The 19,322-nt window shown below is 52.3% G+C and overlaps 1 pseudogene across 1 annotated transcript in view; it reads right to left on the reverse strand.

Annotated features, from left to right (window-relative positions):
- Nucleotides 1-10,403: 10,403 nt before the first annotated feature.
- Nucleotides 10,404-19,322, reverse strand: part of LOC308058608 (hydrocephalus-inducing protein homolog) — a 58,062-nt pseudogene continuing 49,143 nt past the window's right edge. Inside the window, exons 12-15 of the transcript in view lie at nucleotides 18,040-18,158; nucleotides 15,848-16,066; nucleotides 13,829-13,894; nucleotides 10,404-10,856 (exon numbers count right to left, since the gene is read on the reverse strand). The product of the transcript in view is annotated as a hydrocephalus-inducing protein homolog (transcript). The remainder of the gene's footprint in view (nucleotides 10,857-13,828; nucleotides 13,895-15,847; nucleotides 16,067-18,039; nucleotides 18,159-19,322) is intronic.

Here is a 19,322-nt window from a genome sequence, read left to right on the forward strand (position 1 = left end):
GCAGGCTCCCACCAGGAGAAGGAAAAGTCAAGGAAAAGGAAGAGAAAAGAAGCCTGGGCAGAGGAGAGGGACAGCCAAGCACAAATAAAAAGGAGAAGAGAGGAAATGATTTCGTGGACCCAAACCTGAGAGAATGCAGGAAGCTGCAGCACGTCAGGAAGGCCGGGTGCGTACCAGGCGCTGCTGCCCATCTTTCCCAGCTCTGAACACGGCCCTAAGTCAGCCCAGCTGGCTGGCAAGGGCCGGCGAGGGCTGGTGCTGAGCAGGGTTTGGGATGAGCCCCACGGCAGCTCCCCGGGGGCTCCCTGTCGAGCCCTGCTGCGCGGCACAGGGGCACTGTCAGCATCCCTGCGCACGCACAGCGCCCTAGGGACATCACCCCTGGGGAGAAGGCACCGGAGCCGGCCTCGAGTGGAGGCCAGCAAGAGCTGTCCTTTCTGGGCCATGAGGAATGCCTCGGAAACAGCGTCCCCCAAAGAGGGGGGAACCAAATCCTGCCTCTTCCTGCCTCTGGGGGTTTATCAGAGCTTTCTGACTCTGTCCTTGCAGGTGCTGACTGATTTTCACCGGCTGAACAGCTGTGACTCCTGGGCCCCCGCAGCTGCTGTTGACAATAAAAGAATCTTTTCCCTCTCCTGGCTGTGTCTGCCATAGGGTCTTGTGGAGTGGGGAGCTCTTGTGCTGGGGTGGACCCTCGGGGAGGAGATTGGGATCGTCCCTTGCCCCAGCACCCTTTCCAGCGGGCATCGGGGCTGAGCTGAGGGGCTTTAGGAGGAAAAGCAAAGCACAGAGCCACACGGGAGGGTGGGGTTGGAAGGGACCCGTGGAGGTCCTCTGGGCCAAGCCCTCTGCTCCAGCACGCTCACCTCGAGCAGGTCGCAGAGAACTGTGTGCCCTTGGCCTTTGAAGATCTCCAAGGACAGAGACGCCACAACCTCCTTGGACAACCTCTGCCAGCATTTGACCGCCCCGAGAGGGAAAATTTGCCCTTTCTCTCTCTCCTTTCACTGTACCACATTCCAGAACAGCCATGACATGACCAGCTCCCTACAGCTCTGGCAAAACCAAACTGGGTGTAAATCAGAAACCGGTACTGCTGTGTAAGCAGCACAGCCTTTAAACCCAAACCAAGGGTTTCATTCTAAAGGTCAGCTTTTGGAGCACCATGAGGCTCTGGTGGGACAGCTCTGGAAAGAGTTAAGCCTACGCATCCTCAGAAGTTCTGGTCACCTTGGAAGAGGCCACATATGCAGGGCTAGCACTGCCCGTACCCTGGAAGGTTAATTTAACCCTAATTTCTAAATAGCACTGCAGATACCATTTGAAGGGCACAGCACTGTCTGCCTCTGTCTCACTATGAGCAAACACTGACCCGCCGGCTAATTATTCAGCTGCTTTGGGGGGGCGGGGTGGTGGTGGTGGTAGTGGTGGTAATTTGCAGTAGATTTAAAAACCACCCTCTTGCCAATTCAAGTCTGCTCCGACTTCAGTGAGAGCAGCTGGGGAGAACTGCAGTCAATGCTGACATGCTCTTCAAAGCCTTCGCTGCCTGCAGCCTGCACGGTTTGCTCAGAGAGCAGCAGAATCGCCCGTCAGCCAGAACAAGGAACAGAATCACTAAAGCAGCATCCCCTCATTGGCACTGTTTTTAAGTTTATCTCCTCTGTGTTTTGCTGTCTCTCCATATGGCCGTTTTGTTAATAAAGGCAGTGTCGCCAAAGGCTTGAGGTAATAAACAATTAAATTAGTAAATGAAAAGAATTGTGTGCTAGAGGGGAGAAGCCAGTATGGGAATGGGAACTGCGTGTTCTGCCCTTGCTTACATCACACCTGACCAAGAGCCTTTATACATTGCCTGAAAAATCAGTTATCTGCAGTGAATCCCAGTGACAAGACAAATAGTTACGGCTTTTTTTCTTTTCTAAAAAAACACACAAAACTTGGTCTCTTCTGCAAGGTCAGCTCCAGTTGAATGTGACAGCAGCGCATCCCTGGGAACGCCGAAGGGGATCTGCATTGAGCCACCAGGCACCCTCCTGAAGACGACGCAGCTGGCTGTACGACCGCTGCTGGAAACCAGGCAGCAGCGAGCTTCACCTGGAGCACAGGGCTCTGGATCAGGGAGGTCAGGGACCAGGCTGAAGGAGACAGGACCCCGCATTACGACTGTCATGAGAAGAGGAAATCCCAAGGAAGGTCTTCTGCCTCCTCCCTCGTTACAAAGCGCTGGGAAACCATTTGCGCCCTGTGGCAGCACATAACAGACCCAGCACGGGGGTTATGCAGGCAGAAAAAAGCTGCCACTGACTAAGAAACCTTACACCCTAGGCCTATCTTTTCTTTCCTGATCACAGAGACGTGACATGCAGCTGCCTTCTGTGATGCCAAGAGATGTCAGCCTTAGCAGCCACACAAAAGATCCCCGAGAAGACAGCATGACAAAGAACAAGTAGGAAATGATCTAAGAATGATGCTTTTTCCTTTCTGCAGGGAGAGCAAACACTTCCATCAGGCCATAACAAGCCTTTGGCACTTGTCAATATGGCAGAAATCAGGCACTTAGGGAGGCAGGAAAAGAAGATGTGGAGGAAGTGGAGGAGAAACAGCCACTTTTGTCAGCAGGTTACATCAGCCCCCCGCTAAGCTGCAACAGCTCCTTCATGTTGACCCATTCCTCCAGTCTTTTTTTACCCAAGACAGACACAAATCCTCCCCTTGCTGGATCCAGAGGATTCCCTAGCAGGCTGGGCTGCCTGGCAGCTGGGAAAGCAATCTGACAGGGAAAAGCACACCCGACAGACACAGGATTCGCTGGGTGAGCACAGGACGACACACTGGTCCCAAGGGTCGCAGATCTGCAGACACCCTGGCAAGCAGGGATAAGCCAACCGAGGACGCAGGTACGCAGTCCCTACACCCCTCTTCCAACCCAAAAAGCCCCATCTCAACGCACAGATTTGGCGGGGTTTTATTTATCTTCATTGGGTGGCAGAGATGCTCCCTGCTGCTCCCTGCAACTGAGAACAGAACAGACACAACTCACCCAGCAGAGAGGAGAGGGGTACAGGGAAGCTGGTGCCTGAGGGGTACTGCAAGTAATTCCTGAAGTCACTATCCCAAAGTGAAGCTCACCACAAATCATCCTGGCTTGCTCAGGTAATGCTCTTGTCTCCCACAAAGCGAGCAGCAAGCTTGCCTTAACAGGAAGAGCAATTTACACTCGACGGTTAAAGAGTACCATCGGGGTGGCAGCACGGCCACCATCATTACAGCATTTTCCTTTTCTGTTTCAAACAAGACACCAGCCTTTCATTTGCCCTGTGGCTGCCCCTTCAGTTAACCTCATTCAGTTTGTCAAGCTGCCCATCAGTCTGCGTAACATTCCCGATGCAACGCTCCTGTGAAAATTTCAGTCAATAACTCGCTCTTTCAAGTGGAGACCATGATCTCTGAGCCTCACAGCCACCGTTTGCAGATTGGCCAACAAATGGGAGACAGGGAAATGACGGCTCACCACCCTGCAGCAACCTCCAAGCAGGAATCAGAGCAGCGGCTTTGGCGCTTTAGAGGACACAAGGCTTGGGTTCAGGGACACGGGGGAATGAAGGATGCCCGTGTCACCCATCAGCAGGGCTAAGGCACAGCCCAGCCTGCTCCGCTCTCAGATGGACACGTGCGTGTCACCCTGACACCCGACTGCATCTCAGGCTTTATCTCCACAATTATTCAGTCCCCTCTGCTTCCCGTCAAGGAGCTGCCAGGCAGCGTAAGGCAGCCAAGGGCAAAACTTCAACTGGGGCAGCAAAAGAGCAGCAGAGCAGGCAGCTGCTGAGGGCCAGGGCACAGCTCGGGCACATCTCGCCCACGCCCGTGCTGCTCCCATCAGGCAGCCTCAGCAGCACCGTGCCCACAGTCTGTCTGAAGAGCCCTTGGTGAAGCGGCTGATGGAGCAGGTTCCCAGGACCTGCCTCCTGGCACGTCTCCATGAGAGCAGCAGCTGCCCTGAAAAGCAGAGATGCTCACCATGGGGGAACTCGGCCCCGTGGAGTCAGCAGGGGGGAGCATCACACACACACAGTCACAGGGCGGCTGGGGCTGGCGACCTCTGGAGATCATCTGGTCCAAGCCATTGCTCAAGTTTCTTTATGGCAGGCAAAGAAACCGTCCCTGAGCCGCCGCGTATTACTGCTCTAGTGATCGATCAGCCCCAGGATTGGCAGGGATGGCGGTGAAGCACGACAGGCTTTATTGCCCAGTCCCATGGGTTAGGGCCCTGAGGCAATGGAGGGGCAGATGTACCCTGCAAGCCCCCCAGCGACACCGCGAGCTGCCCGGGGAGGAGGGAAGGCATTGCACCGGGGCAGCAGGACCCGAACAGCTCTGCGGGTCACTGCCTGCGACAGGCATGCAAACCCATCATTTCAACACCAGTACCAGCCATCCCTGGTGGCTTGCTCCCGCCACAGATGGCAAGCGGGTTTTCATGGTGGATTCAAAGAAAGCTGCCCTGGGAATCCCTCCCCCACTTGGAGGTTACCGTTGTCCCCCAAACAGCTGGAAAAGCAGCAAGGAGGAAATTCGCCCCCCTCCTCCTTGGCCCAGGAGGCTGAGCCTGGCCTCTCGCACGCTGCCTGATGCTTTACCCGCAGACCCAGCCAAGCCCACAGAGCCAGGCCTGGGTGAACCAGCTCCACAAATCCCACCCACCTAGCATGGAGCAGAACAAACCTCCTCCCAACCCTGTTTTTAAGCCCCTCACAGATCCCACCTCCTGTGAGCGGCACATCCCACCCAGCCTCCGCACAGAGCCCTCCCTGGCTGCACCAGCCCTGCCCCCCCTGCCAGGGCAGCGACCCAACCTCCTCCTGCCACCTGCCACGCAGCTTGTCAGCTGCAGCCTCCATCAGTTCAACGGCCTTTCCCTGCGGCTGGCCCCCGGAGATGCTCTGCAACGTGACGGAGCCCACACACTCTGTAGCTACACAACCCTTACCGTTATATTTTTGTGCAACACCACAGCTGGTCGGGCCCCCAGCAGGTGTGAAACTCACCTCACCACAGGCAGGTTGAGGACAAACTTCACACCCCAGACTCTGTCACAAACAGCAGTCTGACACAAAGCAAACGCAGACCTAATGGGGAAAGCGTTGGGAAATCCATGCCCTTCCAGGAGCAAAGGGCCACAGGGGCCTCTTGATCTCAGAGCTCCAAAGACATGACTCTCCGTTAAATACCGTCCAGAAAACAAACGGAAAACTTGTAAAGATGATCCAGACTCATTTCTGCGCAAACGACTATGCAAGCTGTCTATTTTACTGAGGGGTGCCCCAGCTAAAACTGCCCCCAGAGCCAGGCTCCTCTCTCTGCGTTGGGACGGAATATCTTGCTTTCTCTCCGAGACAGCAATACGGAAACGTTGCATGTAAAAATCAGGCCACGGGCTGCTACAGACCAGTCAATTTTCATTGGGAAATAGCCCCACAGATACTTACCATCTCTACACAGAAGGATGCAGGGATGACAGCCTGATTGGAGAGGTGGAGAGTTTTGGACGCATCTTGTAGAACTTCAATACTGTCGGAATTGATCTCACTCAGATGCACGTAGACAACTCGTCCTTCTCCAACGCTCACTAAACAGATATTCTGCTCCAGGAAGCAGGTAGGAAAGAAAAAAGAAAAGCAGGGGAAGTTAAAAAATATGTGACAGCTCTAAGGGTCCTCCTCGACGGGGTGATAAGTACGGCTGTTGGAAGTTTTCAGTGTTCAAGGCTGAAACAGAAGGCCTGGGGCAAGTGCAGGCTCGGGAGCGATCCCATCTGAAAGCCTCAAGCTCCTGTTCTCAGGGGACAGAGAAACCCTGGGTCCCACGCTTTCCTTTCCAGACCTCCTCCACAGTTAGCTCTCCTTTCTCTGCCTTGTGCCTGCTCCCGCTCCTTCTGCCGCTCAGCCTTGTCCCAAACCTCCCTGACCGCTGCTGCTGCACAGCGACACTTGGACAGTTACTTCTCTGACATTCCCAAAAATGCACCTCTGCAAACCAGCACAAGCCAGAAGCGAAGCAGGCTCTTCAGAGCAGAGATCGTGCAAGTTATGGCCTCTGATGTGTGCTTATGTGTATTCCTGGTATGACATGAATAACAGGCATTAATTATTCATTACATCATTCAAGCGGTGTTTTTTCTCGTGACAGTCAGACCCAAAAGCTTTCTCCTTGCAGAACTGGCACAGACTACTGGAGGAGGAACACAGATCCCTTTGCTAAACCACCTTCCCACATCATTAAAAACAATGAGAATTTGTCCACTCTTGCGGTGGATTTCGCTGGTTCCAAACACCTCAACACTTCAACTGGATCTGAATGCATAGAACTCCCAACACTGACCAGACGCCGTATGATTCACTGGAGGGCACAGAGTACGATTTAACAGAAAAAGAAACCAGCTTCCACGATGTAAAACCTTTAATGATGTCTGGCTCAAGGAAGTGGTATTGACAGCTGTCAGAATCACCAGCCCAACTCAGCCAGAAGCAGCAGCGTCCAGAAATGCTCATCCCTTGACAGGGCACTGCTGCGTGCAACTAAGAGCCAAAAAACTCACCTACCAAGGCTGGGGCCTCCAAAATAAGGAACTGAAGCCATGCACGATGATGCATGTCTGGGCGATGCTGCCCAAAGCTCCCGGGAAGGAGGAGCTGCAGGGAAGAGCTGCACCTCGCCAGCCAGCTCAGCTTCCCGGTGACAGCGGGACAGCAGCAGCAAAGGCAGGGCAGAGCCCTTTGGAGATGAGCGCAACAACATCTGGAGGATGCCCAGGAGAGCTGCCTTCTGTCAGCCTGTGTACTAACACCACGCATCCTCACCACCAAGGAGAGGGCTTCAAAAACCCCAACCCCTTCATCTACAGGGTTCTAAAAGGGACAAGGAAAATGCCATTCAACAGCCTTACAGGCAACATGGCACAGGGAAAGGCAGCAAGAAGCGATGGCAGCTCTGCCACCAGTAACGCCAGCGCTGGGATTTACCAGCTCCTTCATGCAGATGACACATGCCAGACTGGAGCTGGCACGCGGTCACCTGCAAACCAAATACCCGACAACAGAGCTGTGGAGGGACTCTGCACAACCTGGACTAAAGATCTGTACCACGTTCCGCCTGAAACGGCGGTAAAGACCAGGCATCGACACTGGGCACCGCAGCCTAAGGCAAGAACGAGCTTTGAAGTTCTATTGGAACACGCAGCCATTCCCAAGGTCAGACTTGCAGCCGTACGGGTAGGATCTGCCACCAGCGCAGGACACGTAACAAGACAGCCAGCTCTTCTGCCAGCCCAGAAAGCTTTGGGTGCGTCAGCTACCAGGGAGCTGCTGGAACTGCACTGCAACCAGAAGACAGACCTATAGAAAATGCAACGCATCTAGTCCTTTCTTTAGGGACAGCTACGCTTCTCCAGCTGAAATGCTCGCCCTTTGGGCAAAACATTGACACGCTCACGTCCAAATAGAAAACATTAAGGTAAGGTCAACTTTCAATTTATAAATTGTTAGCCCAAGGGTAAAAGCTTTTCAAGGTACCTGTAGTTCAAAATCCAGCTGACATTTAAACAACTGGTTATTCTAGTGGGGAGAAACCCTCCTCTTTCGGGGAAGCATGCCTTCTGTTTGCAAGCAACTGTTTTGTCAGACTTGAGACTTCCCTGCAAAGCCTGCATTGCCTGGCCTTGCTGTTGACTGGTTTACATGCACATCCCCAGCAGCCAGGGTTGAGATGATCAGTGGCATCCAAGGGATTTGGCATCATCGTTTCAATTCGGTTTATAAAAAGTTTATATCCCTGCAATTGTTTTCAAAATGTCAGCCTTCCTTTCTGTTACAGAAAGCTTCAGGTTCTCGGGAATCCTCTGATATCCCCTTCCGTGCTCAGAGAGAGGACAAGACATTTTAAAACAGCTGCTTCAAAAGTTAGTATCCTTTTAAATTAAAGTTTAATTAACTATATTTGTTCTCGATTTCAGCCAGTGGAAGCCAGGACACCACATACAACATTCTCTTGCCTACACTTTGTTGTTGCTGCTGTATATGCCTGAATGCCAATGTCTTGTAGGAGCCTTTAGTCCAGGAATGCTTTGCCTCACCCCTTTTCAAGCTTGGTAGGGAAAAAAAAAAAAAAAAAAGAGAAAAAAGCCTGTGCCCCAGATGCAAGCAGTGTGGAGTCTCATGTGTCTTTGGCTGGGGCTTTTGGCAAAGAGATACGATGGATATTTCTCAGGCGGGATGGACCTGACTTTCAGGAAAGCTTAAATCCAGCTTTACAGAAATCATCATTTCAGCACGGTCTCTTACACCGCTCCTGCTTTTAGCGGCATTCAGCGATGTCCCCGTGCACTCCTGAACAAGAGTTCTAATGAAGCAGCAGTTCCTGCTCATCTCGTAACGCACGAGAGAGAGAGACCCAGGAATTGCTCTGGGTTTCAGACTGGGCTTGTTATCCCGCCTCACACGTCCGTAATTAAACACCATCTCAGACACTTAGATTTCTACCTAAGAGGACACCACCCTTCTCTAGGCATTAGCTGCTACTTATGCCATGAATCCCTTCTTTCCGTGTCCGCACCAGTCACATATTATGACATTCTCCTTTTCCCTGGCAGAACCCCTGTACACTTTATGCCCACCAAGATGAGTCACACAAAGGCACGCATCTCGCCTAGCACTCACCAGCGGGGATCTTTCATTCCCAAACACTGAGACACTAGCCATAGTGTCCTGCCTTCCTATCGCCTGGGCTTCCAGCGTAAACGGGATCTCCACCGAGCTGTGAGGCTGGATAATCCCACACGGCACAGGGCTGGAGTACCACACAGCAGCATCTTCCTTGTGCTCTATAAGGGACAGAATCAAAGACAACTTCAGAGTGACCTCTGAGGAAACTTCAAGCTCCTTAACATCTACCACAACGGCAATTCACCCACATTTTTAAAAATCCCTAAGAGAAAGCAGAAAGGTGCAACACAAGGTGCAAGATTTATATGGGCCTAATCAGCATCCTCGCAGGGTCCAAAAGCTGCTGCACCCACAAACACCCACTCCGGTGCTGGTGGCCTCCTTGCAGCAGCTTTTCACAACCCTCAAAGTTCTCCTGCATGAAAGCACCCCAAAGACTAGAACCGAAACTGCTTCCTGAAGAGTTCAAACCGCTCCTGAAGTTCATATTCAGGTAGCTTCCCGTTCTCTCCAAAACTTTAGGTTTGAATATAAAACAGCAAGGTCTTATCCAAACCCCGTTTTTTTCCTAATAAACTCCTCAATAACGACATTTGAGGGCAGGAGGCGAACACGACGCCAAGCCTGAGGAAGGACTCCACAGCAGCCTGGAAGATCGCTGCCGTTCACAAGGGTCAGCATCCACTCGTAAGGGAACTTCAGACAGCACCATCCAAATGTCAGAACAGGGCTGAGCACGTGCAGCGGAGGAACGACACATCCGGGTGAAGAGATGACCAAAGGGAATTAGAGACACTGAGAGAATGTAGAAGTTCTTTACTCCCCAAACAGCATGAAACAGACACAACGCATTTGTCTCTGCCAGATAGACATTTCCTACCTCTACGGCAATCGATCACCTCTAACTTCTTTTTACTCAACAGCCTCTTGTAAAGGAGGGGCAGCCCCAGACTCTCGTGGCAGAGGCTGCCCAGTGCCCTGCCCCAGTGCTCTCTCATCAAGCTTTGCCCCTCCTTTGCCCCAGGAGGCCGGCAAGGACCCTCCCACAGTCCCAGCAAGGCACGAGCTCTGAGGGAACCTTCCCGCTGGGGACCAGCGCTCCCCAAAGCTCAAGGAAAACAAGACTCCAGCATCTCAGTAAAAGCAACTCCCTCCTCTCCCGTACCGCTCTCGCCCTGCCTGAAACCTCAGCCGCTTGTCCCCGCGATGGAGGGCACCAGCACCGCCTGCCTCTCGCACTGGGTGACCAGCCTCTCCCAGCTCCTGCAGCTGCCTGAGTCCTCCACCCACCAGCCCACACGCTGACTCTTCCCATTCCCACTCGTTTTACAAAATTGCAGCCCAGGCACCCAGTGGGTGACTCTGCCGGGCAGAGGGAACAGCGCCAGCGAACTGCGTCCCTCTCGTCATTAAACTGGCACCCGCTGCGGCGCAACGGCATTGAACGTGGCTGCAGCAAGAGCAGCTTTTGGCTTAAGTCTGGGAACGTTCATGCTCAAGAGAACCAGAGAAACCTGAGCTCACCTGCCACACCAAGAACTAGTTTCCCCTCACCACTCCTGCCGTAAGCCCCTTTCCCATTGGCACACGCCTTCACTGACTGAGCCAGACCCCAGCTTTCAGCAGGCTGCTCGCCGCCTTCCAAACCAATGCTGCATTTTGGGCCAACACAGCACAAGCCCACCGCTTGCAGGGAGAAGCAGGAGCAGCCCTTTGGAGATTCGTTACTCCTCAAGTCCCAGACAACAGGCCAATAGTGAATATAATCACTGCTCCCTTAAAAAAATATAAAATAAAAATAAGACAGAGACATGGCCCTGAGCACTGAGCACATCTCATCATGGGCTGCTTTCAAAGCACGGCTGTGCTCACAGCGAGCTGGGCAGAACTAGCTCGTTAAGCAACATTTCTCATTTGGAGCTGAAGCCAGGACACCCCACGCCGGGCAGCACGCTGGGCATGGGTACGCGGGGAAAGGTGGCCAGCTGCAAGGAAAGCGCCGGTACCTGGCTGTGAGAGGCAGCGCCAACACCTCCTGGCCAACACCACCCACGTCCACCACCAGCGCCAGCTCGTATCGCCTCACCGTGTTGGAACACAGGGTGACCTGGTAGAGGAGAAGAGCGTCAAATACTTAATCACTGCCAGAAGCCATCAGCCACGCGTGGTGTCCTCTGGCTCTCACCCACGGTCAGGAAAGGGAGCGATATTTTGCCTTAGTTCTTCTGCTGGTCCACGTGTAGACCACTGTCTTTCCGAGTAACAAAACTCTTCTGGCGATATCCGATTTATTAAGTACGCCTTGCATACCAGGGCATATGTAAGCTAAATTAAAGCACAATTAATGTTCTACTTGCCACTGGGACCAATTTTTACTCTCGACTACAACAGCATAAATCCAGAGGAAATCTGTTGACTTTCACAGAATGAGTCCAGTTTTACAGTGGGAAGCTGAGGGCAAAACGTGGCCCAGCAGCAGCTGTGCAGCTCACGGCTGCTGGAGCTTTTCCAGTCCTCGCTGCAGTGGATGCAACCACTCTGCTCAACACGAGAGGAAAGATAAGAGCGGGAAGAATAGCAAACTGCTTTATGCAATGACATCTTCCTTTTAACAGTCACCTTCTGCCCTCATCCTTCCTCGGCCCGCTTTAAATCAAATTGCTCTAAGCAGCTCAGACACACACGCATGGCTTCTGTGCTTGACCGTAGGGTACATGATCCTTGGCTTACAACTTTGGAAACAAAACGGTGCTCCGCCCCAGAGTACCCCAGCTCACAAAAACCTAACACGAACACCGATCTCTTACTTGCGTTATGCCCAAAGCCAGCAGCACTACAGCCCTCCTGCGCACCAGCGAAGCTTCAGCTCCACTGTTGAAGCACGTATGGCCGGGCTCGTGCCATACCTGGATACCCAGGGCTCCTTGGGAGCGGATGGTCCCCTTGCAGGGCATTATGGTGAATTCAGTTGGCTTGATGTGATGTTGGGCTCCCTTTCTCCAGGATGGGCAAGTGTTGTCTGATATCTGAGCAAAACTGGTGACGCTGCGCTGTCCTGAGCCATCGCCAGGGATGAAAGTCATGGGAACCAAGGAGGTGTTAGTGAGGCGACACGGCAGGGTGCGAGGAAAGCCTGGGAAGGTGAGACAAATATCAGTTAAGTCCCCAATTATCCCGTGATTCCTGGTGTGACTCTCCTGTTAGGACAGACCGGTGCTTGTTGTTTATCTCTTTTCAGTGTGAATGAGAGGTAATGGAGAAACTCAGGGAGGAATGAGTTGTGACTGAAGTTGCTTTTTCCATGGATGGCACAGCTTGCTTCCTTGGCAATGGGCAGTGCCGTTGGTGCTGAAGAGCTGTCTCTACCTGTGAGGAGCCCTCTCACCTGCCCCCAAACCAGCCCCAACTCTTTCTCACTGATCAGTGTGCATCCAGACAGAGCATTTATTCTGAAAATTCAGCCTGTAAAATCCCCCATTAACTCCATGAACATTCCCCCAGTTTTCAATATATGAAAGTAGGGCATTGTCATGTAAGGAAAAGAAAGGATGAAACTGGGCACTACAACATGATGCATTGCACTCTAATGCAGTTTCTCTAGGCAGGACCCTTAAGGCATCTCCTGTTTTGGGGCAACCAGACTGAGCACATGACAACTCAGCCCACCTCACTGCAGGCAAACCTGATGCTTCCTTAGAAATGAGCAGGAACTGTGTCTCACCTTACCTAACACATGGGGACATCACATCCACACTGCCTTTGATTACTGCCCACAAAGCCTGACATCACTTCAGCTCTGACACTTGCTTTCCACAACGGAAAACCAGTGGTACAACCACACTGGGTGAGGGGGTGGCTGTTCTGCAGAGGCAGGACACCAGCCTGCAGCTTGGTCTGGAGCGGACACCAGCTCTGCCAGAAGACACCTCCCATGCCCTGCTTACCGAGTGCTATTTGAATAAAGACAGGGAGGAAAACCACCTGCAGACACAGCAGATAGTTTCTCTGTGCCCAGCAGCAGTGACCATTGCCCACCGCCAGCAATTACTCCGGCAGGGAGGCGGGGGTGGGGCACAGAAAGGACATGCACCGACTGACCCACTGCACAGCCCCAAATGGGACCGAAGTCACCAGATGCAGACAACAGCCAGCAGCACAGTGACAAGAAGCAAAAATACAATAGCTGCCTTCAGCTGAAAAGGCCTTGTTAATGAAATCAGATTAAGTAGGATGAATCTCCTATTACACAACCGCATTTCTGCCGGTGCGTTTCTTGTGGGTTTATTTATTCAAAAGGAAGCAGAGAAGTGGCCGAGTGGTGATGCAGGGAGAGGGGGCAGTGGCTCAGGGAAAGTATCGAGTTTTCCTAGAAAGTCCATGAACAGCATGAAACCACAGAGGCATCCTGGGCACAGAATGATCATGGCCCTTCAATCAATCCACAATTGATTCCACATGTAAACTTTAGATCATCTCAGTACAAAGCCTTTTCTCTGAGACTCGAGATGGAGAATCAGAATCTGCGTTTCGGTGGAGATGCTCTGGGTGCTCAGCCACCGGCTCCGTCAGTGGAGCAGTGCTTCGGCTGGGCAAGGAGGAGGAGCCCACATCTCTGGAGACATCACTGCCCAATCCAATGCCGAGCTACTGCCTGGGCTTATTACCGGGCAGGTGATAACGAGGAGCCCTCACAGCACAAATGAACAGCTCACACTAAAGGTCAAGTGGGTAAGTGGTGTCCTCGCCTTGCAACAGGAACGTTCGCCCTGAGCAGCCACAGGCTAGCGTGTGGCTCCAACTCTCTCTCCTGCAGCCCCATCCCCTGGGCCCTTCTGGGACAAGGGCTTTCACCATCATTCTGCCGCCAAGGATTGGGAGGTTGGGGCTGAGCAGGCTCTGAGGGCACCAGAAAAATACTGACTTTCTATTCCTTTGGTCCTGTTGTATCTCACGGCAGCAAAACACCACCTGAGCAAGCGGCAGCCCTGGTTCTAACACCCTGAAGGCTGCTGTGGAGGAACACAAGCGACAGACGCTCCCAAAGCGCTTCATTTCAGTAAGGCACAGACCTCCCCACCGGCGGTCCAAGCCCAGGGCACACTCACCAAAGGAGACGTCGCCGAATGGAGGGAAGGTACATTCAAAGGGAAAGTCGGTCCGATGACACAGCCCTCGTAAGGACAAAGGCAGAGGAGGAACTGGCTTGGTCAAAAAGAACTGCAAAGCGTTCGGCTTTCGTTACCACCGGGACGGATAGAAGCTGGTCTCAGCAGCACAGTGGGCTTCAAATCAACCCGTCACCCCTGCGCTCGGCACAGCATCCCTGTGCACAGGAGGCAGCCAAAGCAACGTGGTCAGCAGGTGGCAGCTGCTGAGGTGGCTCAGGGCACCAGGGCAGGCAGGGTACACCCCCAGGTTGCTGCTGGCCCAGTGAAGGACCCTGAACAAGTGATGGCTCTGTGCCTCAGTTTCCCCATCTGTCATGTGACGGGCAGAGCTGTCCATGCAGAAGCAGGTTCATTGTAACTAGCCCTCTCAGCCACAGGTTCCCTGCTTTGGTATCTCTTTGCTGGAACTGGCCTTTCCATGGGCTATATGGACATCTTCCTCAGACCTTATTCAACACTATCATTACGCGTGCAGGAATTTGAGGCACGAATCCACAGGAGCCCCAGACATCTACTGAGAAACACAGCACAAGTTCTACACAGTGGGTGGCTGAATCTTGGAGGAAAGTATCAGGTTGTCACCAGTGCACCAGCTGACACATCCAAGAGCAAGACTGTTTGCACCACCCAACACGAGTGTCCTGAAGCCACCACACCAGCTCGCCCATCCCTAAATTCAGAGAGGTTCCAAACTCCAAAACTCACCAACATCCACTGAAATCAGCACTTGAAGCTGCACAACATTCATTAATTTCATGGTTGATGCCAATCAATGCCAGCTCTGCCTCTTGGTGAAAAAAACAAATACAGATCAAGGAGCACAGTGACCCGTGCCTCCTAGTTTATTCACAGGACTGCTACCGGGTCTCTCGTACACATGAACAGACCCCAGCCTCCCGCAGGAGGGACCTGCACTCACCCATGGTGTCCCAGTTCCAGCATCCCTTTCTAAACAGCAAAAAAACAAGTGTTCAGGACCTCGTCAGGTCTGTTTCCAAGTAAAGAGTAATCACCTATGGTTTGGGCATCTTCTGACTGCACAATCAAAAAGCACTCAAAATCTGACTTTCAGGAGTTTCAATCCCATGCTAATTCTTGATTCCTGGAGCTGAATTAGTTCCTGAGAACAAGTTAGGTAGCAAATCCCTTCTGACAATGAGGTTCCCTCTCCAAGGACCTCACGTAATCAGACTTAACCTCCCGAGCCCCAGCATCCTACTCTGGATGGAGCAAAGGGAGCAGACATGCTTTCCATAATAGCACTTGCCAAAAGACGATAGAAAACTGCCTCCAAACCAGCCACACCTGGGTCTCACACTGGGAAACTGCCAAGGGTGAGCCTTGCAGCGAGGGGGGAAATAACTGCCGTTTCTGCTGAGCACACAGGAGCTGTGCTCAAGGAAGTCAGACCTGAAGGACTGCCCAGAGGGCTCGGCCAAGCAGCCAGCCCAGAGCCCTGTGCGCTACAGCCGGTAACAGCACAGCTTGCAAGAGAACGGGGGAAGAGGGCAGTCTTTATGGCAACAGCCACATCTGCCAATAGTGCTTCTGAAGGGAGATCGGGGTCCTCGCAGAGCAGGAAGGAGCACAAGGTAGGAGAGGAACCACCTGCGCTCCCACCGCTGTTCCTTCCTCTGCAGCCCCGTGTCCCACCAGCCAGCTCACCTCCACTCAAAAGATCTGGGAGTTTTTCCTCCCTGGAGAACTAAATCCAGTGCACAACCCCCCCTGAAGAGGGAGGCTCGGCTTGCCCCGGTGGGTGGGCATCTCAAAAGCATTTGAAACAAACAGCTTGAGTTGTGGGGCTGGAGAATGAGAGATAAGGGCTGGACAGGGATCCTTGAAACAAAGGCAAGACAGAAAGCAAGGAGACAGATGCCATCTCGAGGAGAGGAGTCTGCAGTGGGAATTACTGTGGAGGCCCCCCCCAGGCTCCTGTAACCCTCCTCACCTGACGGTCAAGGTCACAGGTGCAGGGGACCCATCCACACTGAACCGGAATTCTTCTGTGAACTGCCCCAGGGCGGTGGAACTGAAGGAGATCTGGATGACTTGGAGGCCATCTGGTAAAACGATGCCCTCCTGGGGGAGAAAGGAGAAGCAGGAGCCCTGAGCGGTCGCTGGAGGGACCAGCTTGAAGGGGGCATCGATGACTCCTTTGTTAAACAGGACCACCTGCAGCAGCAAGAAAACAAAATGGAAATACATGAGGAATTTTCTTTCCTTACAGAAGGCTGATTTGTTTTCTAATTAAACTTCTACAAAAGGCAGAAGATGCTGTGTGCTGCTGCTTGGCTGAAGCCGAAGAAAACACAACAGGACAGTTTCTGCCTTTGGATTTTTGCATGCACAAAAACCCAGTGATGACTTCACATAAAGAGAGTCACTCTGGGTTTATTCCACTGGCACAGAGCAGTCCGCTTGGACTTGCAGGGCTGAGGATGTGCTCAGCATCACCAAGGCGATGCAGACCTGCCCCAAAGAGCAGCAAAGGGCGGTCGCAGCATTACTAGCGAATCGTCACCTAACTGCTCCCGCTCCAGATGAGCCCAGTCCTGCCAAGGGCAAAACACATTCAGCTCCCATTACAGCCAGCAAGTTTACTGGATGTAGAAAATACCTCGGGACAGCCCCATAACCAGCTTCAGTAGCACTCCCCGACTCTGCTAGGGTACGTCAGTGAGGCGCATTTTATTCTTTTCTTTAATCTGAGAGTCTCTTTGTCTCTGCTCAACCAGACATGTCAAGAAAGGATGAGAGTGAGGGGCATAGCAGCTCCACCTGCTCTAAAGAATCTCTTTCATAAATATTCACAGCCATCATCTACTAATTTACCGTTATTTACTGTTCCAACAAGCTACACAATCCTGCAGCATTTGCTGAGATTCAGCAAGAAATGCCCACGCCTGCCTGTGAGTATCAGCACACTGGTGGTCACCAAACCTACCCAAAGCAAAGCTCTACAGTTTCCGAAGGCTGCAGGTGAAATCCTGCCATTTCTGTGGACTTATCTACCTGCTTGGCAGTTATTTTCCCAAGTTTTGTCCTCACAAAACCTGTCAGAAAAACTGAGACAGAAGCAGAGGTACAGCCCTTTTTTTTTAAAAATTTTGTAGCCGCTGTTGAAAACATTCATGTATTCAAATTCTGCACTGGTAACTTGGAAACTACTCATATGTTTTACACCTTCATTACAAATTGCACTTAGGGATCCTACACTGAGGTTTACCTCCAGTCTGGCTACTAATACAGCACTTACAGTATCATCTACTTATGCACATTTTCTCCAGTAATGAAACCAATAAATGGATATATATAGAATCAATAAAGAATCAGCATTCAAAAATGCATACAGCGCACAATATTTTGGTAAGAAAACACCTTAACATGTCCTTCCCTGTAAAAGTCAAGCTTTTGAAAGTGTCTGGCATGATGTATTGCCTCATTTTCTACCTCTTTCAGTCGCTGTATCTTTTTGTTTGCAGTTTTTATTTTGAGAAAACTTGCCACAATCGGCGGGGGGAGGCAAATACGCAGAAAGCTCCTTTGCTTCATTTCCAGAACTGCCCTGCTCTGTTCATAGAGCCAGAGGGGCACCAGGTCTGAAGGGTGGCAGGAGGCTGGTCAGCAGGGACAGCGCTCCCGGTGCCTGCGCGGGCAGCTCTGCGCGGGGAGGCTGCCCGGCTTCCCTCCGGCGCCAGGAACCAGCTGGATGCGCTTCACTGAAAGGTGTTTGCAACGGACTCGAGTCGGAACACAACACGTTTGTTCCAGCTGCTTTTTAACCGCCAGGGTACCAGGGTGCTGAAACCTGGGTGCATCATCTAGGGCTGAAACAAAAGCCCCTGACCTTTTTGACCCGGTGTTGCTTTCACGTGTCAAGGGCTGGATTTTCTGCACGAAGCCTCCCAGCTGATCTCAAAGGGAGGTTGCCAAAACGCAGGGATCGGGGCTTTGTGGACAACATACGCACCTTTCAGACCCCATCAAAACTATCCAGATTCTGCAAAAACTCCCACATTTAACTTACATCAAATAATCCATGCACATAACTGCCTGTGTTGCCAGAAATCCCGCAGGTCCACAAAGCTCACTGCTGCCAGGGGCCATCAGGATCCACCCCAACCCCAGCAAGCCCCACTGCTCACCTCATAGCTGTGGGCTGATCCAACAGAAACCTTCCCGATGTCCAGCTGGTCAAAGCTGAAGCGGAGCTGGGGCCCTATGCTGCTCCCTTTGATGTGCAGGGGCAGCCTGGTCTCACGGCCTGGGGAGAGGTTGCCATGTCAGTACAGAATTCCTTCGGTTCGCCTGGATTTTCCAGGCAGCCTCAGTGCTAGTCCCTGACTCCGGGCTGGGTGGCACCAGCACTAGGTGCTCTGCGAGAAGATAAACTTTGCGGCTGGCTTCTAACTTCTGACGGAGCCCTTGGGCTGGTTTGTAACTTAGCAATCAGTTTGCACCCTCAGAAAGTGATGCTGCGTATAAAACATGATTTCTGAATTCCTTCCCATGCACTTAAACGAGCTTTGAAATCCATTCAGAGAAGGCACAAAGCTCACAAAACAGAGCCGGAGAGAAAAACCTGCTGTCTGTATCGCTGCAATCGAAGACGACCGCACAGGAGCTGAGAAGTATGAGCCCAAGCAAGGCAAAGCAGCCTGCTGACAGCGATACCCCAGCAGCCTGCTGACAGCGACGCGCGCACCCGAGCGCTGCCTCAAGCAGGCAGAGCATCTCAGCCACCACCTGCGCCTAACGTAGGGCTCCGTACCGGGGCGCTCCAGGGCTCACCGCCTGCAGCAGCGCCTTGTTAAGACAGGGCTTTACGGTCTCCAGCGAGCAGCACTCACCTGTTCCCACCATCAAACCAAGAGCTCAGCTTTGTAAAGACGCCCCACCTGAAGCATGCCGAGCAGTTACGGAAAACCAGCCTCCTCGCTACTGAAACCAGATAAGCTCTAAGTGTACTGCTAACACACATACCCCTTGCTGCAAAGGCAACTGAGACCACAAGGCTTACAGCTGAACTCCAAGATGCTCATTTTCTTCCTTAAGTCTGCTAAGATGGCATAGTGCAGGATCTTTCAGTCTGAAGGCTTTCCTGAACCACTGGAGCAGCCTAAAGTGCCTGAATTCTAGCTCAGATTTTGGCTTAGGTCACCCTGCCATCCCATTCTACTCTTGTATGGAAAGCGAGTAGCACAAGGAGCAGAAGAAAGCCCCAGAAGTTGTACACAACCGTCACTGTGGCTTTTGTGCAAAACTACGCCTCTACCCTTTGAGCTCCTTTTGTGTGACACCCACCATTAACTAAAGCTTAGGGACTGAAAGTTGGTTTCTTTTTTTATAAAAGTCTGCTGCTTAGTCATTCCAGAATGTCCAAACCAACTTCTTATTGCAAAGAGCAGCCCACGTGTGACTAGATCAC

The sequence above is a fragment of the Falco punctatus genome (assembly GCF_963210335.1).
Source record: "Falco punctatus genome assembly, chromosome: 2".
Lineage (NCBI taxonomy): Eukaryota > Metazoa > Chordata > Aves > Falconiformes > Falconidae > Falco > Falco punctatus.